Genomic DNA, 26,349 nt, shown 5'->3' on the forward strand with positions numbered 1-26,349 from the left:
GTGGGAAAATGCTATTTTTAAAAATACTCTGAATATTTTTCTAATAGGTTTTGTGTAAAATATGTTGCAACCACTGAACACATGGTGCGTCAGAAAGCTTGCATTGGTGTTCCTTTGGGATGTCTTGCACAATTTGATCTTGGTTGTTTTTTTCCAATACAGATCATTAAGATTTCCCAGAAAAGCAAATTACCTCTGTTAAAAAAAGGAGGATGGGGGATTTTACTTATAAGTTTTCCTTTATTGCTAGAGCAAACATTAATGGTTTAAGTGGTTATAATGGATGGTCAACTCAATTGAGTTTAATTCAGCAGAAAATTTAGATCATCTGGAAAGAGGTTTCAGGAGCAGGAATTTGCTGGAGCACACCAGCTCTTGCTATGACTTTTTCTGGTTTTAAGCTGTAGCCCTTCCTTGCACCTGACCTGTAGGTTCCCGAGGACCTGCCTGCCGCAAGAAATCAATCTGTCCAGCCCCACCAGGCCATAAGGTGGCATGGCATGAAGTGCAAATATTAGACATCCAGGATTACATAGGTTGAGATCCCTTTCCTAACGCACCCTCACTTCCCTTAATACACAACATGGGTATTGCTCAGGACCTGCACAGTTCTCCTTGTTCAGCTTGTAATATCCCTCCCTGAAGGGCGACATGGAGAAGATGACACACCAGCTCCAGAGCAGGAAGGAGCAACCCTGTGCCACTGGTTACCGTCCGTCTCTGACAGCTCTCAGCCTGTGGAAGCTTCTCATGCTCTTTGAATGCTGGCTGACACATCCACACTGCCTGAGCAGAAGAGGCAAGATCCACATTCTGGGCTTTAATATTTCTCTTTCTGCCTATGCTGCAACCTTCTAGGGCATTTTTATAAGAACAAAACAGCACGTGGCCTCGTCAGCCTTTGAAGATGGAAGAAAATGGTAGATATACATTTATATTGCACATCTTCTGGCACTCCAGATGCTAAGGTTGCTCCCTGTACATGCTAACTGCAGAGATAAGAGGTAGGTGCCTACGAGACCCCACTCTCGGTCCTCATGACAAACAGCACTGTGATATTTTCAGCATTGTCACCAGTTTGTTTGTCCAAGACCTATCCTTGAGTAAACTCACCATGACATAAATATGACTCAGGACAGAAACAGACATAAAAACCCACCCACTTTCAAATTCAAAGTCCTAACATATTAACAGAATCCTGTCGTCGTCACCAGCTGCTTCTAATTACATCACGCATTTCCAAAACCTTGCCTTCCCCACTTCTAGAGTGAACTGAAACAAACAAGCCATAGTGTGGAGAGCATGCAGGGAGAGTGGAGAATTAATGGTTAGTCCTCTCTGGAGGAACCAGTAGTACAGAAAATGGGAACAAACCCTCCAGGAACAGCACATAGGGCTAGATTACAGTCCACAGGCGTCTCAAAAATCAAAATCTTCTATCAACTGCTGTTAATTGTGAGAGGGCTTTTCCTACACAGAAGTACAGTCAAAAGAAAATCTTTCCAGGGAGATGACCTTCCTCCATCTGAGAACCTGTGAGTTTCTGCGGTCAGGTGACTTGAATGATGTTCATTTGTGAAAACAAGTCAAAAGCCAGCAGTGTTTTAAGAACCTGTCAGGGGACTGTTTGATCCCCTACGGTGCCTTGGTTTCTTCAACAATATTTTGAGGCTTCAGCTGAACATTAGTGTTCTGTGCACACAATGACACATAAACCCCATTGCTTAGCTCAACTAGGGACACCAACAAGATGCTGAAAGATAATGTGATCATATGGCTGTTTATTGATGTGGCTTCCTTATCCATAATCTCCACCCACTTCTGCACCCTGTCACCATGAAACAATTCCCTATTGTATTCTTTCAAAACCGGCAGTTCCTCAAAGACACCCATCAATTTCTTGAAGCACAGGGATCTGCAATTCTGTCCACAAGTACAGGCAATTGATCAAGTTCCCATTTTATCCTGTTCCGGTTTTCTTCAGTGCATTTTGCAACAGATCAGCAAGTGAATCCAAGAAGTGGTATTTAAATATCTCAGAACATCACTTGCTTCCCAATCTTCTAGATAATTAAATTCTGTGCACATATTCTCCCAGTATATTTAGTATTAACACTGAAACATATTCCCGCCTTCTTGAACTTTTTTTAAACAGATGTTCCAATATCCTGAAGAAAACTGAACTATAAGGCTCAAGTATGTGTATACTATAATATACTCAAAACAGATTAAAGATAAAATGTTTTCCATCTAGCAGCTACTGCTTGTCGCAGAGGCAGAGACAGTTGCACAAAGTCCTTTGTACAGCACTCACTGTAATTTTCCACCCTAATGCCAAGGTTTCCCAAGGTAAGGTACATCCTTTACCACTTGCAGCAAAGCACCGGGGTCTCCATGCTGCTCCGTAATCTCTAAACCAGGTAGGTGAAGCTGGTGGAACCTCTGCCAGCCAGCTACAGAAAAAGGATGTGTCCCATCAGGGCCTGTTGCAAAAACATCCTTGTTGGAGGGTCACAGCCCAATGCCATGTGCTGCTAGGGGTCTTCTGCACCACATGATACAGTGTGCCAGGCAAGCCACAGCAGCATCAAAGCTCAGGGCGTGGGTGACTGGCTTTGCTTACCCACTTTCAGGTGGCAACAGACTGTTGCCAAGAAGTTTAGTCATTGTCCCAAATGGCTTTAGACTGGGTTTGGCTCTTAAAAGTGTCTGTCATCTAGGAGGTGAATTTACTGGTTCAGAGTTTCACAACAGCATTGTTCCTGTCCTCCCCAGAGAAGACAACCCTGAGGGATCTCCCAAGCCCCTCATAGACCAGCAACATCGCTCCCCTTCCTTGTGTAAACATAATCCAAGCCAGAAGCTGAGAGAGGATCCTGCCATCTGTATGAACTGAGGGGACACTTTACTCTTTTTACTTAAGGAGTAAAACAAGACCAGAGCTCACTGCAGAATGTATGATTATGAGTTTTCCCTTGGATAACATGGCAAGGTGTCCTGCATTTCCAATAAAGTACTTAGAAAATAACCTAATCTTCTTACATAGGAAGCGTTGGGGTGTTGTTAGAGTTAAGAGCATACAACAAAGTAAAGGAAAAGCACTTTACATCTTACATCACGGCAAGAAAAATTTAGGTCCAAATAGCACCAATATTCTTGCACCTTGATGTGCATATGACTCGGAGAGCTTTTATATAGAGTTTTTTTTCTCCCTTTTCTCCATTTCACCAAGTAATTACAGAAACAGGTCATTCTTGATTTTTTTGTAGGTGGATTACTTATATTGGGAACTAATCAATCTGGGGGTGCTTTGGGCAGTAGCATGGGTCTGGGGTCAGAGCAGCCTCCTTCTCTCTGGGCTGTCCTATGTGTGTGCCCATGGACAGTTATGTCCCCAGCCTGTTTCTTTTACAAACCTTTACTGTGTCTTCAAACAACTTGTATCAGTTCTGTCCAACTTCAGGTTTTGGTTTTTTGGGGGTTAATTTCCCCTTTTCTCTCCCCATTCATCGCACAACTGAGATGTGGGTCAGGCAGAGCAGCCCTCTGTGCAGTGTCTGCTCTGCAGCAGCCTGCCAGCTGCCCAGCAGATGTACAAGGGCAGCTAACTGGTGATAACCTCGAGTGTTAGGGAAGACACAGGGAGCCTGGCAATCACCCATCATGTCTCTATTAGGTAGGTGCTGTTCTTGCCAAGCAGAGGAAAATTATATTCAAGCACAAAGATGTGTGTTTTCTTTTGGTCCATAAGACAAGCTGCATACAGTTCAATGCAAAAATTTTCAATTATCACAAAATATTTTCCAAGTAAAAATTCCTTCTGCTGTCAATGTTGTAGCTTTTTCTCTCACATAAATTTGGATTTTGGCCCCCTCATGCACTAACTGCTGCTAGCTTCGCTCTGGATCATGAAGCCGTGAGGGGAAGGCACTTAAATGCACATGTAATTAGGAAAAGGGCCAGCAACAGCTCTAGCAGAAAATCTCCAGATTTTCCCAAGAGCTGTATTCTGTCCAAGATAGTGACATACCTGTACCCATAATTTCACAGGGAAAACTTCCAAAGCACATGTCAGGAGAAGATGCTCTTTGGCCTAAAAAGAAGTGTCCACACCTTCTTCCACATATGTTCTGGCAAAAGGTAAACCCCTCTGAAAACCCTCTTTATGACATGCCCTGACACAGAGTCTTGCTTTTCTTCCTTTCCATGTGCCAAGACTCCAGATGAACTGCCAACACATAAGCTAAGACGACGTTGTCACATTCATAGGGGACAAAGAAACCTCACTGGCCCTCCACTTTAGCATTACTTCCAAAGGGGCAAGACCAAGCTACAGCAAGCCAGGTCCTGATGAGAAGACCACAGCCTGACTGCACCTGCTGGAAAGCCTGACCAGTGTGTGGTCTCCTTCTGAGGAGAAGCCAGAGCACAGGAACATGAAGGCTGCTGAGCCTTGTCAAGCTCCACACGCTGAAATAAGATACCACCAGTGACCATTTTGGTCATTTGCAAGCCCAGCCTTGATCATGAGCCCAGACATTCCCCGTATGTCCTCTGTCATTGGAATAGTTAGTCTGCCCCAGTCAGGTCAAGAAAAAGGGAGAGGCACTGGCAGGTAGGGAGAGTACCCTCTTGCTGAGCTTCAGACTGTGCTTCAGGCAAAATCCAAACCAACATTTTCATATTTTGCTTTTTTCCTGGTGGAGAGAAAGATGAGAGCAGTATTTTCTGGGTCTAGTTTCAAAGCACAAATCTAGTATCCTCAGTGTGATATATCCCAAATTAAGTCCTTCTACATGATTGACCCCAAAATGCCACTCTAAGCCCTGACAAAATCTAAAATTAAAGTCACCTACCATGATCCTGCTCTCATCCAAAGTAGGTATGGAGCTTGCTGGACTGTCTTGTCTCATCTGACCCTGCAAGCAGAGCACCATCTGCTTGGATACAACCACCAGAAGGAAGGACATGTATTGTGATATACAGGTAGCAGCTCTATGATGGCCAGGCAGAAGCACCTGGTGATTCCCCAGCACCTCCAGGAGAAGGGTGCAGGGCTGAGTTTGTACAAGTTCAACACTTTCAGATGTAGCACAGTGTGGGAATCCTTGTTTCATGGCACTAGATGAATCAGCTGTCTTTTGCAAGCTTATCAGTTTAAATCACTGTTTTCCAGCATCTCAGCAGAGTTTGCTCAATATGAAAACAGACTACACAGGGCACTAACTCATCTGTCCTGGAGCTGCTCCAGCAAAATACAGAATTGCTAGTGTGTGAGAAAAATTCCCACCAGGAATACCACTCTTTGAAAAATGTCTATATTGAGTGTTAGTCTATTGGGGTTTTTGTAATGAATGGGTCTGAGTTCAATACCAAGTTGTCAGCATCACATTTTTGCAAAGATCATACCCTTCAAGAAAACATTTCAGGATACATTAAAGTTTAGATTGCATTCCATAGCCTTCATGAGGGAACATTGCTTAGTCCATCCTTACTAAATAAAAACTTCAAAAGCAAGTTTCCCCATGGCTTCACCAAAGTTTTCACACTTACTGAATGAACCTGGTCTGGTTTACATATTATAAAAAAAAAAAGGAAGCATCTAATTTTTCACACAAAACTAGAGAATGGAACCTGTGGGCTCAGACCCAAGATCAAGTCACCACCAGCATATTATCACTTGAACTGGCACGTTTTGCCAATGGCATTTGAAAAGTCATCTGATTGAATTCTGTTTCATTGTGAGCTAAGGAGTTTTTTAAATGTTTTAGCTGCTTGCAATGGACCAAGTCACATACCACAAAAAGAGAAAAAGCTTTTAGACATTTCACCAGTAAAGAGGTCCATATGGTACAATCAACCCGCCGATGCATCTGAAGTCATGTTGTTTTACAGAGTAACAACAGTTAGTTAAGGTTTCAGTACTTTGCATTTGAAGTTTTAAAGTATTGTTGCTGATTTCTTTAACCAAAGAAAACTGGTTTTGTTAATAATTGCATACTCTGGTTGTAGGTTCGCTGAGGGTCCTTCCCACTCCCTGACCAGGGTGTGGCCACCCTGTTGTAGCAGGACCACTCCAAATGACATGCAACATGCTGTGTGGCTGCAGATAAGCAGTGCTGTCACTCAAACAACAGTAGGGTTGTCTCCAACCTCATGCGCTGTACTTCTCCCAACAACCATATATGAACCCCAAGCCCCGTACCTCACTGCTGCCTTTGCAACACAGCCCTGAATGAAGAGGTGGACATGTTTCCATATTAAGTCTGCTTTTGCGGTGCTGTGTGATCACACCCACACACAGTCATCTGCTCCTGGTTATGTGACCACACTGCCATTTAAAATTTCCTCCTCCCAGGCACAGCACTGCGCCAGCCCAAGTAGGGATTCTGGTAGTCTGAACTGCACAGGGGCCAGCTGGGGGGAGAACACATGCACCAACAGCATTAGCAACTCCCATATGGCTAGCCCTGCCCAACTTGAGCCTTTATGGCCAGCCAGGGCCAACGCACCCTGGCCCCAAGGGTTTCGCTGACATCAGGGCCCAAGCTCACCCATGCATCCTTCGTTTCTCATGCGTTATTTCTTTTCCCCTCCAATTTTCAACACACATGACAAGCAAATCTGCCCTGGTCTGCAAGCTTCTAGGAGCTTACAACCCTGCTCAGATGGTAGAAGGCATGCAGGTTTGGGCACCCTGCCCAGCAACAGACCCTCAGCGAGCAATGAACTCCTGTTTCCCCCAAGACAGCCAAATCACTTGTCTCTTATTGTCTATTTATTTTTTTCCCAAGGTGTTTCAAAATAAATAAAGACAGGTGCCAGGGTCTATTTCCTCTTTCTCTCTCACCTCTTAATCACTTTGCATTTATCATAACATAGGCCCATGCTTTATTACATGGGTTGCCTGTTCCCTCACATGGGCATCCCATATCTGAACCTCAAACTCTCTGCCTAGAAAAACAATTCCAGGGCAAAAGGTTTCCCTTTGCTATTTCAAATCCATTGAACAAACACCAACAGCCTTGCCTGTCCCAAAGGAATAAAATGAATTTAATACTTCCTAGGATAAAATGCTGTTGTTCAAAGGGATCTTCTCCCTGCTAGCTCTCAGACAGTAAAACCTGAGCTGGCCCAAGTGCTCCCTGGAGTAGCATAAGACAAAGGTCTTTGGGCACTCAGGAGCAGAAGAAGCTCAGAAAAGACAATTGTTTCCCCTTCAAGGGAAATACCCAGGCTGAAGATCCTCCTTCCAAAAGGCATGAGTCTCCCACAGGCCAAGTTTCACTTCCCAAAAATATACAGCTGGTCCTCAAATTTGCTCTGCACAGTGTCATCTATGCCTCACAATGGCCCATTTTAGCAAGTATTGCTATTGCATTGGTGAGAAGAGCACTTCCCAGACCCTGCCATTCATTGTACGACCACCAAGCAAGGAAGCTTGACCCTGCTGCTGTTTGCTGGCGGTGGCGCTGGCTGCAGATGCCTCAGCACCCGTTCAACGGTGCCAGGGTACCTGCAGCCAGTGACACCACCATGACAAATTGGGAGTCCCACAAACCCTGCAGGGATGTTCTCACCTTGGAATACCCCTGCCCTTTCTCAGGCTACTTCCCCTTCACTATTTATAAGAAGTCCCTCCCAGTTCCTTCCATGCTGGAGAAGAATGGGATTTCCCCACATTCCACTCCACTTGATTCAAGACCACACCATGAGAAATCTCCCTAAGACATGTTTGAAAGGATCTCCAAGTGGGGAGAGGAAGGGGGTATCTCCAGGCAGAGGAGGCAGTTCTGCAATGCTGTGACTACCAGCACGTCTATCCAGAATTTCATGTGTGATATGGAAAAACTCACACTTAAGCATGTTATGTAAGGGACCAATCCTGCCTCTTCAGTGGCTGCCTGCCTTCCTGTTTGCATTGAAAGCCTTTGGTAAAAATACTCATGGATCATCACTTCAGTGGAGCAGTTTTCTGATGAACTTCAGCCTCTCCACTAGCTCAAGCTGCTATTTCAAGGCTGAGAGCCCAATTCATTTGCCTAAGCACAGGTGAATGGTGCTACTTCCAGCTGCCTACAGCATCTGAGGCATGAGCACAGGGACAGCCATACCTTTCTAGAGAGGCAACCAGAGGCCATGCCAGGCACCTGAGGGTGCCTCGGATGGTACTAGGTGTTTGGGTTTAGACAACTGATTCAGGTCTACAGCATGTAGGCAGCAGGCATCTTGCCAAAGGCAAAAGTGCCAGTCTTGTGTTCAACTCAGTACCACCCCAGTTCAGTAAAACGAATAAAAGACATTCATGTGTTTGGGAAGGATGATAAAGTGCATTTTGGGCTGTTCAAGCCATGGGCATGCCAGTGTGGCGGGAAAACCTGCAGGTCTGAGAGCCACCATTTGAGGGAGAAGAGTCTGAAATCTTGGCATACATGGAGCACCAAATAATACAGGGCCAAGGTGCCGGGCTTGGAGTTATAGGCTGATGCAGCAGCCTTCACTTTGTTTTTTTCTCAGTAATGGATTTACTTCAAAGACATTGATGTTATTTTAGAGTGTTGCCTTATATTTATTTCTCCTTTTTATCCGTGTGATGAGTTAAAAAATGCCATATGCCTGTTTTTATATTCCTTGGGCTTCACCCCCACACACACGCCGTACACACAAAGAGTTTCCAGTTGACTAAGGAATGCTAAACATTTATCTGTGGCTCAGCACCGCCACTGGTATACCAATGCATATATCTAGTGTGGGTGTACTGAGAGATATAGATGCCATATGGAAACCACATCTGACACACACAGCTTGGGACAAATGGGATAGAAATCTGTGATTCTCATGCTCACCATGCAAAGAACTTTTTCTGAAAATTGTTATTTGCTTTGGCTTTGTATCTCTCTGATGCACCAAAGCACAGATGCCAGCTTGTTATCAGAAAGGAGCCAGAGGAAGAGATGGGGTTTGACTGTGGCACAGAGGGAGAACTGGTCACCCTCAGCCTCCTCCCATCACCCAGATTTGTGAATGGGCTGGACCCAGTCTAAGGAACAGCTGCGCTACGCCCACCCACCGACTGGCAGCTCCACGTTGGCATTCCCATGACTGCCAGGAAAGAGCTGGCTGCCGTCCTGCCTCCCAGAGCTCCTTCCCTTCAGGGGACAATGCACACTTCACCTCCTGAAAACTGGATTCCCAGATACGTTAGAGAGCCAAATGATAACCGATAGGCAAAGAAGAGAAATCAAGCAGGGCAAGGAGTTTAAGGTGGGCTGAGAAAAAGATAAGTTAGAAATAGGATTTAATTATACAGATGTTATGGTGATTAGGGTCAGATGAGTAGGCAGATGCATTTGCAAATCCAGGAAGTTTTGCTCCAGTGGCAATAATTTCTTCCCCCTCTGTCCTGCCTCTGCTCAGAGCTGGTCTAGACAGCACAGAGCTCGGAGTGCCCGGAGGCAGCCGACCTCGGCAGGGCCCTGCGGCTGATGACGAGTGGGGCTGTATCAGCACTGATGCAACTTGTTCAGATGCTCAGGGCAGGCTCATCCCCCAGCAGCACTCAAGTAGTCTGAAGGGAGGCTGCTTTGCCGGGGTGAGGAGGAGGAGAGATGTGATTTATGAAGGAGGCTGGCACCGATCCACAGAGAGGTTTGCAAGTGGGAGGCTCTATCACTCACTCTCTATGCAAAGAGACTCATATCACCACCAGTGGAAGTCTGGATGAACAAAGACCCAAGGGCTGGGCTGGCAGAGGAAACATGTTGTTCTGCAGTGTGAAATGAATGTGGAGCTGAAAAAGTCAGTTTCGGGTGAAGCTGGAGTGGTCATGCTTCTCGGTGGGTGTGGGAGATGCTGGCAGAAGCACTCCTCTCAAGCCCCACAAGACCAAAGCTGCAACTCCGGGAATTGAACTGGGAAATTTCATTTGTTTAACCCCTAAAATACAGCTTCTAGCTGGTTATGGTTGCTCATAAATCATTTCAGCTGGAGTGAATAATGAAAAAATGTCACAGATTTCTTTGCCTCGCCAGCATCAAAGCTGTTTCCGGTACTTACAAACTGCTGTGGGGTGCTGGTGGTAGCACTTGTTGGCATTTCTCAGATGAACAATTCTCCCAGCAAGCATTATTTTTAGTCATTCCAATCTGACTCAAAAACCTTAACAACAACACAGTCCTTGAGGGGGGACTAGTTCATGTGTATCCAAAGGGCATGTAGGAGAAGGAGAAGGCCAAAAGACAGAGGCAGGCCAGGTTGATAACACACGAAGGGGAACTAAAAAGCTAAGGAACGTGCCTGCTCTACTTCTCCTTCAAGCAACTGCACAGCAAGGTGCTGACTGGAAAAACAAATACAACATTACAATGCAGAGGCAGGAAAAAAACAAATCCCAATCACACAGAGGCAGAGAAGAAAAAATTAATCAAGTAATGCCAAACCTAATAATAACATAGTTCTCCCCATCAGCCTCCCTGAAAGAGAGGAAAGGAAAACAAAGGCACTGAGACACTAAGCACAGGAATTAATGGAAAATATCAAACAAATGTAAGAATAACAAGGAGTGCAAGACTGCACACTGGCCTTCACTTCCCTTTCCCCTTTATGCATACAGAGAAAGCGAGGGAAAGCAAGCACCATTCCCCAGTCATGGCATTTCTGAAGCTGGTAGACTGCACAAATATTTGTAAGCTGTATTGAAGCAAGGCAGCTAAATTTTACGCTTCTAAATGGTCTTGACTTGGTGTGGTCATTCTGCTGAACTAGGCATGAGGTCAATGTGACTGTGTTTGAACCCCACTCTGAACCCTTAGATGGAATTGAGCTTAGCAGGGTAGGCAATGCCCTAGCCAAGAGGTGATTGCTCAGAGATACAGAGATCTTACTGAAAAATAAAAGACTTGGGCCCTCTTTGGGAGAAAGCATTCCATTCTGTGTTGCTGTTGCCAGGGTCTCCTACACTCCCAGTTTGCATGCCTTACTGCTGGGGTCTGGAGTGTGAGAGAAAGCAAGTCAGCCTGGCAGCCTGTTTGTACCCAGAGCTGACTGTGGGAAGAAATATGGGATGGTTCTGGGATTTTGACTGTCTCATGTGAAAAAGCAGCGGCTCAAGACAGAGAGTGCTGGAGAAGGGAGACAGGAGAGGGGACCTGCATGCCTGGATCTGAGGTGCTCTTGGGGAAAAGCCTGATGTGGAGCATGTTCCTCCCTGCTCCTGGATGGCATCCAGGGGGACAGGTACCCACCTTCTGCAAAGCCCATCTGTTGGGACCAGCACAGTGCCCAGGCTCAGGGTAACATTTTCCCATGTCTTTGGCACCAGTCCTGACTGAGGCCTGGGGTTTGTTTCACCTAACCGTAAACCTCTATAGAGACAACATTTCCAGATGAAATACTCACCCGAAGGCTGCCCTTGGCATGCACTGCAGAGAAACAAGCCTTTCTAAGGTGAGATTCACCTTACCTTAAAGGAGTTGTCTAAAATAGGTCAAGTGAGTCAGTCTCACCAAGTACCAGTTCCTCTCCATTGCCAATTAAGGGTACAGAGGCGTCAAGTTCAGGTGAAGCTATATTATTATATGCGATTAATTCCATCCCAAATGACCTTTGGGGAGTCTCCCGTTTCATCTTCAGGTCAGCAATAATGATACCTACCTTGCTCTGATACATCTTCTCCAAGTACAACACTATATAAATACTGAGTTTTGATTATTAATATTGTTATCCTTTAAGAAAATAGTAAAAATCTCTCCCACTTCAGGAGTGGTATTTGTTTTAGCTGTACTTGTTTTAGCTCTTTAATTTCCTGTGCACATATTTAGGGAATGTATTTATTTATATTTAATTTATTTTCATGGATCAAAGGAAGAGAGAGAGAGAAAGCACATTCTCCTCAAGCAATGAGACCCAAAGCTCATATTTGCCTTCCCTTCCAGCTCCTAAGCCTCTTTCTGTGGCCCTTTTTCCAACCTCAGCCACTCTGCAATCTCACCATCCTTTCAGGCATGCAGCAGTTCCTCCTAAACTTCCCTTTCCTCTTCAATCCCTTCCCACTGGCTGGCTATCCAGCCCACTCAGCCCAAGTTTCCCTAACCAGGCCTCTCACTCAGCTCTCCCAAAGCTTAAACTTTGCAAGAGCATTGAGACTGCAAGAGAAGCACGATGGCCACTCCCAGTGTCAGGCTGTGGGGGAATTCCTGTTCACTCACTCGCTCCCCTCAGCGTGGCCAGGCGGAAGAGAGCAAAGTCTTTGTGGATGCATCATAAATCACAAAGCCTCGGTGAGCCAGCTATTTATAAAGGGATGAGAGTTTCACAATCACCAGATTTGCACACAGATACAAAGGTACATCCCTACTGCAAGACCACCATCCTGCCAAATTCTGAATTCATGTCACAGTGTGAGGGAGGCAAAAGTTCTCAGAGAAAAGGCCAACAAAGCTTTTTAATATTGATCAAATCATATTTATTTCCTCAGTGTTCCTCTTGGAAATGGATGATTCTGGCTGTGTTTTTTTCCTTCCTCACATCCTTTCACATTAATGTAAAACACTTAAGGCAGGTGAGGAAATTCTGACATGAGGTCTGTCTCCAGTAACTTCTGTAATAGTGATGTTCACACTGTTGTTCACAACTAATAAAACACAGCACAGCATTGTTTACTCACAAACTTCATTCAGCTCCAAAGTGCAGATAAATGCTTCTAAAACTTTCCATCCCTGTCCCAGTAGACAAATTCTGCTCTTACAAAGAGATGGACTTTACAGCTAACCACACCAAATCTTACATAAATGAGGTCAAAAAATTGCCCACACTGGATCTTAATTGATTTATTCCTGGCCCTGATTCAGTAGGTGTGAGCAAGCTGAAACACGGAGTCCACACAACCCACATTTTGGGGAAATTCAGCTCAGTACCCACACATGGTGGTTTGTAACATGCCTTTTTCACAGACGCAGTAATGTCCCTAAAACTTGTAAAGAGTGCAAGAATGACATGAAGGAAAAGACTCTGAGAAGTTGGGGGGGTATACTCATACCCTATTAATAAGCACTTCTTATATGTGAGCATGTCAATCTGCTCCCCGTGTTCTAGTGCAACAACCTGGTTCCACTTCTGGTCACTTCCCACACTTACAAAACCCCACACTCAGTGTCATGTTGGCCATTTTTCCCACACAGCATCACAGGCCCAGCCATTAATTTTCTCCAAAGCAAGGTCACCCTGTCTGCTTACTTCTGAGTATCCAACCTATACCAAAAGTTGGGGATCCACAGTTTCCCCATACAACCTTCTGCTTCACTGTCCCCACTGCTGATCGAACCTCAACATTCCTTGCTGCTGTTCAATCCCAACTCATCTTCCCTACCATGGATGTGGAAAACAGATGGCTTCCTTCCATTATGCATCAGTCTTACAGATATCTGAAGGCTGTTATCATCACCTTTGCTTCCCAATAATGTTTTCTTTCCATTAAATCTCCCCTGCCATTCATATTCTCTTCACAGCACACAATTTCTAGACCATTGACCACTGACCATCTGAATTCCCTTCCATGGGTCTACTTCTGTCTTGAAGCTCAGTCCGCAAAAGTAGATGGACATCATAGCTGAGGATCCACAAGTAGTGGGCAGGATGGATAACTGGTGGCCAGACTTGTCCATGCACGTCATAGAGTGGTGTCACGTCTAGGTCATAGCATGTGCTTTACCATGAGGTCTGGATTGTTACCGTGACTCTTACAGCTCTGCCAAGGCTATATGGCAGAAACTGAGTTGCGATATTGACCGAGACACTTAGCTTAGCCTGCCATGTGGTGACAGAAACAAGACATGCCATTCAGGAGAGAATGAAAAAGGGCAGGCAGAGTGCACCCTGGACTGATGTTGGAAGAAGGGAGCTAAGAGGCCCCAAGGCATGGCTTGCGATTAAATAGTTGGAGAACATTAGGGTTTGGTTCATGCCATGTAGAATGAGTGACTTGCAGAGAGGATACCCACCAGACCTCCCCGGGAGCTGGTTACCCCCACACGATGGCACCAGCCAGGCTCCTGCATCCGCACCACAAACCATAGCAGGGCAGCTGGCCAAGTGGCTCTTTCAGGGCATCCATGTACTTGGCATGACTATGCCTTCCAGTTTTCAGCAGGCTCCAAGCCTTTCCTCACATCATCCTCTTCTCAAACCACAAGCCCTGGCATATCACTGCTTATGCTTATATAATACTCCCAAATTGACTTTCACATTCTCTCCGAACCACACACAAAACCTTTGCCTTAGAGCAAAACATTGTTCTCAAGCAACAAGAGACCAGAGCAGGAGCTGAGGTTACAGGGCTGCCCCACGCCTCAGCATTCCCTGCCCGCAGGGGTTAGTGAGGCCCATGAGCAGAAGCAGCTTTTCCCAAAACACCTGCTCCTGACCCAGACTCCCCTGCCTCAACCTCAGTATGCATATAAATGGCTGGAACTATGTCAGAAGACCAGGAATGCATCATGGAAACCCTTCCCCTGTAACCATAGCTGGGTGTAATGTTTGCAAGTGTTAAACGCTCATGTTTGTGCAACAGTGCTTCCGTACACTGTGTTCCACCTGGACTGTGGGAAGAGGAGTTCACCATGACCCCGTCACAGCATCATATTTAGGCACAGTCACACTCTCCTGCCATGAAGGAGGTGAGGGAGGGAACAGGGAGCTGAAAACTCCAGTTTAGTGCCAGCTGAAGCGTAAGTTGCAGTGACAAAATTAAGGTTTCCACCCACTTTCTTCTAAATTTGACATTTCTCTGCTATCATTTTCCACAATTTGTCTCAGAAAAAAAGTACATCTCGGAGTAGCGGTATGATTCCAGTACATAAAACTCAAGCTAAAGAAATCAAGTAATTTTATTGATGTATCAAGCAGCAGTGCAGGCAGTTCAGAGGGACTTGGGCTGCCAGGACACCGTAGAGGTTGGTGCAATGGGACTGCAGCAGGGAACATGTAGTGACTGTCAGATTGTCAACAAAAACACTCAGACCCACCTCAAATTCCTTTGTTCAAGGAGGAGTCTGATATTGTTCTAACAGACTATAGGATAAACTCAAGTAAGGGATAGCTGGACCTCTAATCTTCACTTAAGCAGAGATAGACAATGCTTTTGTTAGATCAGCTGTCTCTTAAGCATAGCTACTACATGGCAAAACAAATGGAGGAGAGACCAGGCAGCAAACTAGACTGAGCACTTACCCACAGTGAGACTTGTGAAAGGTTTTTAAACAGCCAAAATGCACTTGCAGAGTGGCAGGGAGTTAATGAAACTAATCAAAAGAATGCACTGGAGTGACCTGCAGTTGGGTGTTGTGTTAGGGTTTGGAGCCAGGACATGCACTGTAGCCTGAGGGTACTGGGAGAGTTATGGGGAGGTCTCACTCAGTCTTTGGTAGAGATGTTCTTCACTCTGAAACAGCTCAGTGCTCCATGGGAGGAAACAGGGCCCAGGGACTGACCATTCAGGCAGGGATGGAGTGATCCAGGTAGTCTTCACTGTTCCTGTTAATCACTCTGGGCAAAGTGGAACAGCCTGAATGTGAGAAGTTAGAAAGAAAACATCCCAAAATGCTCAGTGACCTGGTGACTGGAGAAGCATTCAAGTCCCATTAGAAAGCAGAGGGAGCAATAACCACAGCCATCAGATAAAGAGTGGTACATTGCTCCCCTCTTCCCCGTCCCATTATTTTGTGTATGTCTCAAGAACAAGTTTTCCATCACATCTGTTCTACTAATTTAAGTCAAATTTACAGAAAATTGGAGTCAGCACAAAACTGCATTTCTCAATTGTTTAATTATAGGCCAGGAAAAAAATGAGGATGAGGAAATGTCCAGTCCTAACCTGCAGCTCTTGGAAACAGGTAGGGCTGAAGATGACTTGAGACAGCAGAGCCAGGTTTCTCTCCTGTTCCCAAGGGCTCAGGGAGGTGGAGGCATCAGAGCAGTGTCCTCCTGATGCTGCTTCATGTGACAGCAAAGACGAGAGCTCAGGGTCCCCCTGCTCTGCTGCAGCTCCAGCTGCAAAGGTGGGTGATGCTAGGCCAGAAATCCCCAGAGCTGATGGACACATCTGCCAGGACTCCATTGGCACCACCACACCCTATGGCTGTATGAAACCCTTTTGCATTCTTGCCAGAAGCATTTTGCAAATGTATAGCTTGGATTTTTGTCCTCCACTTGGCACTTCTCCTGCCTCCAATGCAGCAAGATGCTTTTTTAAGAAAAATATGTTGCCCCAGTTGAATAAACATCATAATTAGAGATTGTTACAAGCTTATTGATTTTGCTAAACAAAGCCTAAGCAAGGTTCACAAGATTTTTTCAGCAGAAATCAAAATTTGCTCTTTGTTTAAATAATGTCCCATGCAGTAGGTTCCCAACCTATCTGGAGCTTCCAGATGCTCTCAAAATAAAATAGAATACTTAAATAACTAGTGTTTTTCAATAAAGCTACTAGTGTTACTGATTATACCACTATTGTGTTAGTACTCCCACTGATTACTAGTACCAATAATTACAAGAGTAAAGTAATAATAGGCACAACGGAACCAAAACTGACTTTTAAAATGGAGATTCCTGAAACTTCTTTCATTTTGAGCTGAAATGCTGGAAACAGTCCCATCACCCCTACTTGCTGAACAAATAGATTTTAGCTTGTGAAGAAGCAGCTCATTTATTAGCAGGTCATCAGCAAGGCTGACAAAAGTCAATACAGTGAACATTGATATGTTTGTAGTAGTGCCAAAGGACAGTATCTGGATAGACAGCTTTAAACTTATCCTAGTACCATCTGTTTTCCTAAAAATAAATTAAAACCACCTCTTTATGTAACTAAAAATAAGTACTGTCAATGGTTTTAAAATCTAGTGTTGACCTAGGCAGTCCAAATGCAAGAAAAAGTCAACACTGAGAGGGACCCAAAGCAAAACCTCAGACCTGAATAACTCTGGTTTTAGTGAAGTTCTAAGTCTGGTTCGTATAGATGTTTCACACAAGAGAGAGGGAGGTGTGCTCTGAGCTTCCTTTGTCCTAAGGACTTCTGCAGCCCTGCCAGTGGTGATGTGCAGGTTGCACCCATGAGACAAGAAACTTTCCCGGGCACAGAAACTCAGTCACCTACACCACAAGGATGGTTTCTGCTTTGCTTTCAGCTCTCGGCCGCCAGCTCCCAGGGCTGGTTCAAGAGGTGTTTGTGTTGTGCGGGGTCCCTGAATAGGAGAGAAGAGTGCTGCTCCTTGGGGTGGTCTCCCATGACAGCTACCTGTGTGTCCCACACCTGTCTGCCACAGCAGAAATGAGTTTCATGATTCGAAGACCTGCTCAGACCTTTCCGTCACTTGCAGCCCTGATGCTCACTTCATCCTCAAGCTGTCTCCTGTTGTTGTTGCTGTTGCTTCTTCGGAAGAGTGTGGGAGATGTCACCACCCACGTATGAAAACAAAACTCACTTCATGTTACATCAGTAACCTATTGACATGGAACAGCACAGTAAGCTTTCTGGCTGATAAATAAAAATGATCAGCCTAACTGGTAGCTGTATATTCATCATTCTTGATACCTGGTAAACATTCTGGTTGTCAAGCAGGTCATATCTGATACATCTGTCCTGTTGTTTATCTCTCAGGCTACACTAACTCAAGCACCCCATCCTTGTCTTCATTCTTTGTCCACTCACTCAAAAGGCCTGATTGAAAAGTATGGTCATTTTGCACATTTTTAAATAAATTTTTAAACTACAGCAGTACTAGGTTTATAGTGGAAATTTGAAAGCTTGTAAAAACTGCATGTTGTACATAGTACCATTGTTAATTCCAAGCTTTTGCTACCTGCTAATATAATAAACAGTTGCCAAGGGCTATATTCAGACCACCTAAAATAACACCTAACAGTACAACTTCAGAGCCAAAGCTCAGGGGAGCAGGAGCAGTTTGGGTTGGCTCCCTACGGAGCCTTTGGAGATAAATAGTCACAGCGTACACATTAGGCACTTTATAAGTATCAGTTAGAAAATATAGCCACTACATCTCCGTCGCCTGGGTAAAAAGTCAGCTCTTCAGCCCTGGATAGCAAGCAGCTTGTTCAACTCTCAACTCCATTAAATTTACAGCTTGTAACTGGCATGTAAGTTAAGTTCATGTGAGGATCTCTAAAAGGCAGACAGGATACTGCTTGAAGGGCCACATTCAGATAAAGTGGAATTCTAGCTAAGCTTGTATATAGAATCAATAAAGACTGATACGCACTTACAAAACCTTTTCAGAGCAATTTAGAGAGCTTACTCAAGGTGCTGAGTGCCATCTTGCTATGTTATTGGCATAGATTCAGAAGGCGAACAGTTCTCACATGATTATGACTATTTCTGATCAATTAAATTATGCCCTGTACATCTAAAAATAAATGAAACATGCCTCTGATCCCAGTTTTCAGCTTTTGCAATTGACAAAGACAAAACTGTGGTTCTTCATACTTCAACCAAGATTTAATGATTTTTCTTTTGGAAATACTAAAAACAAGAACAGCAACCAAAATATCAGCCTTGAAGATTGTTTTATACCCAAATTTCTTTAACAGCAACCAAAATATCAGCCTTGAAGATTGTTTTATACCCAAATTTCTTTAGCAATAACTGGAAAAAAAAAACATGCCAAATAGATCTTCAGTGCTGAGTGTCACTTGGGACTGGGTCTCAGCCTCCCAAATTAGATTCAGTGCCATAGCCTTCATCCTGGAATCCTCAGTTTCCCAGTTCTTCCCTCGAAATTGCCACAAGATATAACGTGACCCCAACCTGCACATGGAAGGAGAGAGACAGAGGAGAAAGCTTACATTTTCAGGTAATGAGCAGACAGCCAGTTGTGCCAGTCCAAAAGAAACAGGGCCACAGGGTAGGAAGGAACAGCGCACACAAGCTTGTGGGACCAAGTGGAGACGGGCGGCCTATGCCTGCTCCCTGCAGAGAAGAGGCTTTGGGTGGCAGGGCAGGAGGAAGAGCATTAAAATTGGTTGAGCTTTTTCATTTCAGAAACAGCAAGTCTAATGCTACGTGGTGCTTCAATTACCTCCAACACGTCTGGTTCTGCAAGCAGAAAACATTCAGATGTGTATCCTTTTGTTGAAGCTCGTGTCAGGCAGCCTTTCTGCATGAACTCCACATGACACTAGGGTCCTGGGTCTATAGCTCACCCAAACGGGTATCAATCACAAGGAATCCAGGGATTCTGAGCAGCATTGGAACCGGTGTGTGGTGAGAACTCATCCCCCTCAAGCAAAGGGGAAAATGGATTTTTTCCTTCACCTACTGTTTTTTCTGCTTTAAAAGTGCAGACCTGTCCCTTGCAAGGCTGTATCAAACATTCCCATGTCTTGGTGACTGGAATGAGTAAGACTGAGAGACAGAAATTGAAAGTATGCCGAAAAATAGGAAGGACAACTGAATGCCAGAGAATGACCAAAAAAAAAGCCTGAGGCTGGAGAAAGAACCAGGGAGAGCCCCTCACTTCCCATGACTGATTGTGAGATTGATGGCTAAGGGAAAGGCAGTGAACAACCTGACAAGGAGCCATGTTACATGTGAGAATGGGGGCTAACTGGTCAGATTCACAGACACCAACATAAAATGAGCAGCCCCAGAGGAAGACCAGCCCATGGAGCTAATCTGGAGAGATGATCAGGACCACAAGTGAAGATGGGGAACAATGAAAGGGAAGAACTCAGCAGGAAAGAGAAACTTTTGGCAAAACAAAAGTGGTACAGTGGTAAGTGGGAATGACCGTTCTAGTCAAAACCAGCTAGGGGGGAATTTGCAGTGGGAAGTCATTGAAGGATCTGCTGAATGAGGAAACTGAAACTTGAGGTAGGAGAGTTGAAGATGAGAGAATGAAGCTGGCTGGACATGGAGAAAAGGATTGGAGCAAGCAGCCAGATTTGGCACAGGACTAGGCAGAAGGATGTGTTGATCCTGTACACTGAAGCAAGCAGTGCTTCTGAGCCCACCATCAGGAAGTTAAAGATTGTGCCAGGAGATAGACATAGGAAATTATGATAAAATTAAAAAAAAAAACAAGAAGGATCCTTGACTCTTGGTCTAACTTGGAAGAGCTAAATTTTGCAACCTTGGAGTTCTTATAACATGCTTTGTGTGCATATATATATGTACTTTATAGCAAGGATGAGTTCAGTCTACTTTATGCCAGAAGCAAAGAGTGCCAAACCAGGGCTTTCCTTCTTTGTGGTTTCCCACTTTTGACTCTTTAGCTGGAAAAGTTCATTGTCCTGTCTTGTTTGTGCCCTACATTACAGCACCTAATCTCATATCTCATCAGTTGTCAGACAAGACTTGTCAGGGCTGTCTCATCTCCATTACTTGTCCCCCATCCTAGTTTTTCAAGCTTACTGCTCCACCAGTTTCTCCTTTCTGTGGGAGGAGACCTTACATCACCTGTAGAGGACTGGTTTATTTTTACCTACATTGAATTTCATTGTGGTACATTTTCCACATACTCTTACTTATTGTATCTCTTACTTACTGGTTTTCGTTTCTCAGTGGGGCTCAGATCATCAGTTTAGTTTACTCTGGAGATGGCACTTTCAGCCATGAGTCACCATTCATCAGAGTCTTTAGCAGGCCAGTCTTTGGGGGTGCAGGTCTTGGAGACCATCAGACAGTCAAGTATTACTGAAGTGGCAGGAGAACAGACATGATAGCAGTACTAAAAAGAGGCCAACAGTACATAAAGCCTCATCTTTCCAGTCCTTCTTTACAAGAAAGACCAAGCTCTTTGTACAGCACCCAGTGGTTTACAGACACATCCCACCTGGGCAGAGGACTTTTCCTGGGGCTCCATGCAATTCCACACAGATCTAGCTATGGATTAGGGGTAGCTAAGCAGTCTCAATGTTGCCAGCAAAATGCTCACAGGATAACAGCCTTTTCCTCTCTCCTTCCTATTCCGTTGCAAGCCCTCTTCTTAAGTTGCTTCAAGTACCAAGTCTTCAAGCCAGGACCCCCAGCCCATGCACAACAGGATTTCCAGTTCTCTTATTTCCCAAACCCCTACTGCTCCACACACAGCCCCTGTCCTTCAGTTCCTGCTTCCCAGCTCCTTCTACAACTGCTTCACAGAAGGAGCACTGACTGCTGACTTCTTGCATACTCAATGTCCACAGCCCCTTTTCCTTACTTTCTGAGCCCATCCCTCTCCCACATCCTCAGCTGAAAACATTGACTTTGACATTAGCTGAATTCCTACCCAAAGTGCTCCAGAGATGGGTACAGAACAGGTATCAGTGCCAAACCTTATACAAGGCCAAGTTACCATGTGTGTTGATCCTTGCTCAGCTATACCAGCTCCTTTGCTCACCTGCATCACCGCTGCACAAGAATTTCTTCTCTACTGCTCTAGTGTTGCTAAAGTCCATGCAGTCCCAAGAGAGTAGGCAGGAGCAGCTGATATCTCCTGGCCACCTCAGAACTAAGACATATGCAGAGAATCACTGATGAATTTTGAGATGTATCATGTGATAGGTGCTTTTGGCTCTAGTTGCCTGAAATGAGGGAGAAGAGGTGGACAGGGTCTCAGATGGATAGTTTTCTAGTGGAGGCTTCAATATGCCCAGTCGTGAATCATTCTTGTCTATGCTGACCACAGAGCATCACATCTGTTGTTTTTATGGTCAAAAAAATTAAAAAAGAAAATGACTAACACCTCCTTATATAGACAAGCCACTTGAGTCAAGCCTAAAGCAAAGTCTGCTAATTGGATAAAACCATGCCTCATAATAGCATTTTAACATTTCTCCTGCTTAATGTTTGTGTTTGGGTTAGTTACTGAAGGGTGTTAACCTAGAAGTGGTCACCACAAGGGTTTGGAGTTACAGTAACACCCCATTAAGCAGAACATGGCAAATTCACTTCACACCTGGCTTGCCAGTGGTAGCATTTCACACTCCAAAGGCTGCCAGCCAAGCCAAACAGCAGCACAGGGATACATGCAATGACTGACAGTTTTACAGCCAGGAAAGCAGGCAATGTTCTTCCATCTCTTGAAGAAAAAATGGGGGGATTTAGGCAAAGACTGTAAATTGATCGTGTCCATATCTGCAGGCTCTTGGGTGGCTCTCTGCCACCATGCATGATACAGGTACACGCACACATGTGCTCCATGATGGGCAAAGCTGCCCAGTGCATGTGACAAGAACACCAGGGAGCCAGTCTTCATACATCATCCGGAGCTCAGCATATAGATTTAAATCCCAGCAGTGGCTGACTGTGAGATGATAAAAACACATTCTAAAAGCACACAAACCACTGAAACTGCAGCAACAAATCAAGGGAAAATGTTGGTTTGCAGGACTCAGTCTCATTTTTCTCTGCTATCACTGAGTTAGAGCCCATGAGGTTTCAATCATGCTCTGGGAAATACTTCTGTGCAGCTCTGGAACACTCATCATGGCTGGGTCTGCAGTTTCCAGTCCTCTTTGCCCTCCTGCCCTACTGATAAACTCAGCAGATTACACCACTGTGGCCTCAGATCTCCTCTGCTACCATTCAACCAGTAAACATACAGCAAGGGGAACAAAAAATCATCTTTCTCTATTCCTGTAGTTCCCCAGGTTCAGCTCCTAAGCGTCCTCTGAAATCATGCCAGCTGCTTTACATGGGTGCTACTCATGTTTTTATTTATGTAGGAAAACGTGTTTAACCTACAGGGTGGGGTTTGCTTCTTGTCCACTGAATAGTGCTGCCTTCAAACATGCAAACTTGATCTGGTTTTGGCATCCAAAATAGAAACATTGCTCTAACAGTAATTAGATCAGAGTTTAAAAGGATCAGATCCTCATTAAGGCTCTTCCTCAAAGAATTTACAAGCTTAGACCTTGAAGCTAATCTTCAGTGTCAGCTGAAAGGGAAGCTGGGGGGCTGAAGGAGGGGAACAACAACCCTAACTCGCATTGGTTGATGTTGGTGAACAGAATGACACAGAATCACACAGAGTCACAGAATCACAGTCACAGAATGTTAGGGGTTGGAAGGGACCTTGAAAGATCATCTAGTCCAATCTCCCCAAGAAAAGAAAGAAACAAGAAATCCCCCCAAGAAAGAAACAAGGGTTTAGCACTGCAAATAGCTAAATCCTTAAGATGCTTGAGGGGCAGCCACAGCCTCAAGATCCTCTGAAGTATCCCTTCTTTCAGCAAGACTTCAGTGTATTGTAAAGCAAAAGCTGAGCTGCCAGTTGTCCTGACTTTCCAACCCTCCCTCTCCCGCCCAGAGCAGCTCTCACTGCAAGGCAGCCACATTGAGCATGTAGAATATCTTTGGAAGAAAAATCCATAATGAAGGTGCTGAAACAACTGGATTTCCCCCAGTCTGGCTTAATTTGGTCTTCCAGAAGCTTCATCCTATCTTTTTTCTCTCTGTTTAGTTCTGGTTATGTCTTCCCTTCTTCCTGCCACACCAGTGCCTCCTCTTCCACAACCTGTCTCTAAATAGTGTAAATGAGTCACAAAATATCTTGGTCAGTTAGCAAGGTTTTTATTATCCATGTTTTATAGACCAAAAATTGAGGGACAGAAATGTTAGGTACCTGACCTAATCAGTTGAAAGAACTGTGTGGCAGGGCACAGACCCGTCCTACGAAACCACCTTCCCTGTCTCTATCCATCCATACACACACAACTCTTGCATGAGTTTCTTGTTTATTTTTCTTTCCTTGTAATCAACTTTCTTTCCTTGCCTCCTGTCTAGATCTTCAGTTTCATTACCCCTTTACTTCCTAATGTTCTTATTTCCTTCTTGACCTTTTGCTACATTCCTCACTCCCATAGGTCTTTATTGGTACCCCAAAACATCCCCCTACCAGTGTTTAGTAGATTTTTTTTGTCTTAAAGCTTTGCATAACTCAGGAGAGCCTTACACTCAAAAGATATGAAATGCAGCAGGAAAGCTATTATAATACACATTAACAGGTTTGTTTCAAATGATAGGCATGTGTTTCAGATGCAACTGATTCCTACAGCATGAGATCTAATGTGGAAGACAAACTGGAAGAAGTAATCCAATTGATCTAAGCCTTAAATACGGCCCAGCTCCGCTTGCTAATTAAAAGCAATAATTATGCATAGCCTATAAAAGCACTTGATTTTGTTTTAATGGCCATTGTAAATTGCATTACTGGATCATTTGTTTACAAGAGCAACAGAATGTTAAACAAATCTATCACCTCTTACCCCTGCTATCACATAGATTAGAATGAGTTGTGCAGGATATAAAATTGAGTGGAAACACATCTATAACTTGGATAAAGGTGAACTTCAAATTTCCATCATAAAAAAAGAATATCAGTTTCCTCTTTAATACCCAAGATGCTTCAGGTCTAAATCTTACAGTATTGAGAACTGTATTTTTACCAGATGAATGACATTGGAATGCTCACACACAAACAAACTGATTATAGAGATTCCTGAGACAAAGTCCAGTCTATAATTAGGGGTCACTGATCTAGTATGAAGCCAGGACCAGTGGACCCTGCTCATGAGCCTCTGAGTACATGCTATGTTACCCTTTGTCTTACCTCTTGCCACTGCTCAAATAAGAGGGAAGCACCTAAAATATTTTTTCAGTGCTGCAATAATGCTTCTTCCACATTACACTTCACTTCCATTTATTAAGATGGATTATCCAGTTCATGGTAAACCCTGACATCTTTTTTAGTCACTAATTAACTAAATTCCCATCAGACCTGCTGCTACACAGTTCTGAGATTCATGTAGTCAGTTAGGTCTGGCCTAATCAGAGAGGTTGCATTGTACAAACAGTCCTCAAAGGTATAAAAGTACATAAGAGGATAAGAAAAAAAAAAGGAGCGTTACCTCACATTGATTTCAGTGAGTCACTGGGAAGTCTGAATAAAGGCAGGGTAAGAGCCGGGGAAAGAACCTGATAAATCAGCACAACGGAGATGACGTTGTCAGTGTATAGAAATGCTTTTCCAATAAAATAAGAAGTGGGTCACTGACATGCTGGGAGAAATATTTTAAGTGCCTCCAACTTAAACAGAAGTAACAAATAAAAAGATGCATTCTGATAGAAAGCCAAGGATCTTAGATGTCAAAGTGAAATGACAACCACAGGGAAGGATTCTCTAGCTCAGTGGTGTTCACAATGCAGAAGAAGGGGAAAGAGGAGCAGACTATCCAGACTTCACCCCCACTCCTTTTTCCCTCCGGCGAGGATCATAAGCATTAGTTGAGCCACGGGTAGCTGGAGGCCAACACGGTGCAGATGCTGCAGCCAGCCCATGGATCAGTCCCATCTCCCACCTTCCTGGGCAACCTGGGGCCAGGTCCATGTAGGGATTTGCCAGAACCAGAATTTAAGGATCACTGCAGGGAGAGGAGGCAGTGTGAGTAGATACTACTGACTGCTACACTCAGGGAAAGATAGGAAGTTTGTAGAGGAGGTTAGCAAGGCAGAGTAGAGGTCATGTATCTGGGAAGATGGGGGCTGGAGGTGGGGTAAGAGGAAGGAGAATAAATTATTGAAATGGAAATTATTATCCAATTGAAATTAATTCAATAATTAATTCATTTTTGAAATTATTGAGATCTCTGTTGAAGAAAGGAAAAAGGAAAACCTGACTGAGAAGTTCTCTTTTGCTTTAAAGATGAACTATTATACCTGCTGAGTGAAAACAAAAGGGATAGGACCATCACCTTATGCAACATCAAGAGATGCACTTGCTAAGTGAAGGAGTTGTTCTGCTCACACACCACTCCTAAAGCTCTGGGCCCAGACCCAACCAGTAACAAAAATCATAACTTCTTTCATGCTTCTGACTTTTCATTCCATTTTTAAATTATAAGCAAAGGTTTATGCATTCAGTTCAGTCATGAATCTAGGACAGGGGTGTCAAACTCATTTTCACCGGGGGCTACATCAGCCTCCCAGTTGCCTTCAAAGGGACGTATGTAATTTTAAGACTGTATAAATGTAACTAGGAGTGGGAGTAAGAGTATTTACATGTATACAGTCCCAAAATTGCATTCAGCCCCTTGAAGGCAACTGTGAGGCTGTGGCCTCCAGTGAAAATGAGTTTGACGCCCCTGTTCTAGGCCCTCAAAATGGGGCTTTTAGATTTAAAAACTTCTGTATTTTGTACCAATAAATAAAGCAGTGAAAGGAAGGAGAATGAAGAATCTGTGTGGTGAGACATCACCATCTCAGGAATGCTAACAAACTGCTTTTTGCCCATGCTAATGAGTAGCAAAACAGACCATATTCCCATCTGCACTAGAGTCAGAGTACTTTGTTCAAATTTTTCC

The 26,349-nt window shown here is 44.3% G+C and overlaps 1 long non-coding RNA gene across 1 annotated transcript in view; it reads right to left on the reverse strand.

The window, feature by feature from the left end:
• The window catches only part of LOC110358391 (uncharacterized), an 86,091-nt gene extending 67,103 nt beyond the window's left edge, over positions 1 to 18,988 (reverse strand). Inside the window, exon 1 of the long non-coding RNA XR_010470302.1 lies at positions 18,853 to 18,988. This is a non-coding gene — a long non-coding RNA (uncharacterized LOC110358391). The remainder of the gene's footprint in view (positions 1 to 18,852) is intronic.
• Positions 18,989 to 26,349: the final 7,361 nt, after the last annotated feature.

This window comes from Columba livia, chromosome 1, assembly GCF_036013475.1.
Source record: "Columba livia isolate bColLiv1 breed racing homer chromosome 1, bColLiv1.pat.W.v2, whole genome shotgun sequence".
Classification (NCBI taxonomy): domain Eukaryota; kingdom Metazoa; phylum Chordata; class Aves; order Columbiformes; family Columbidae; genus Columba; species Columba livia.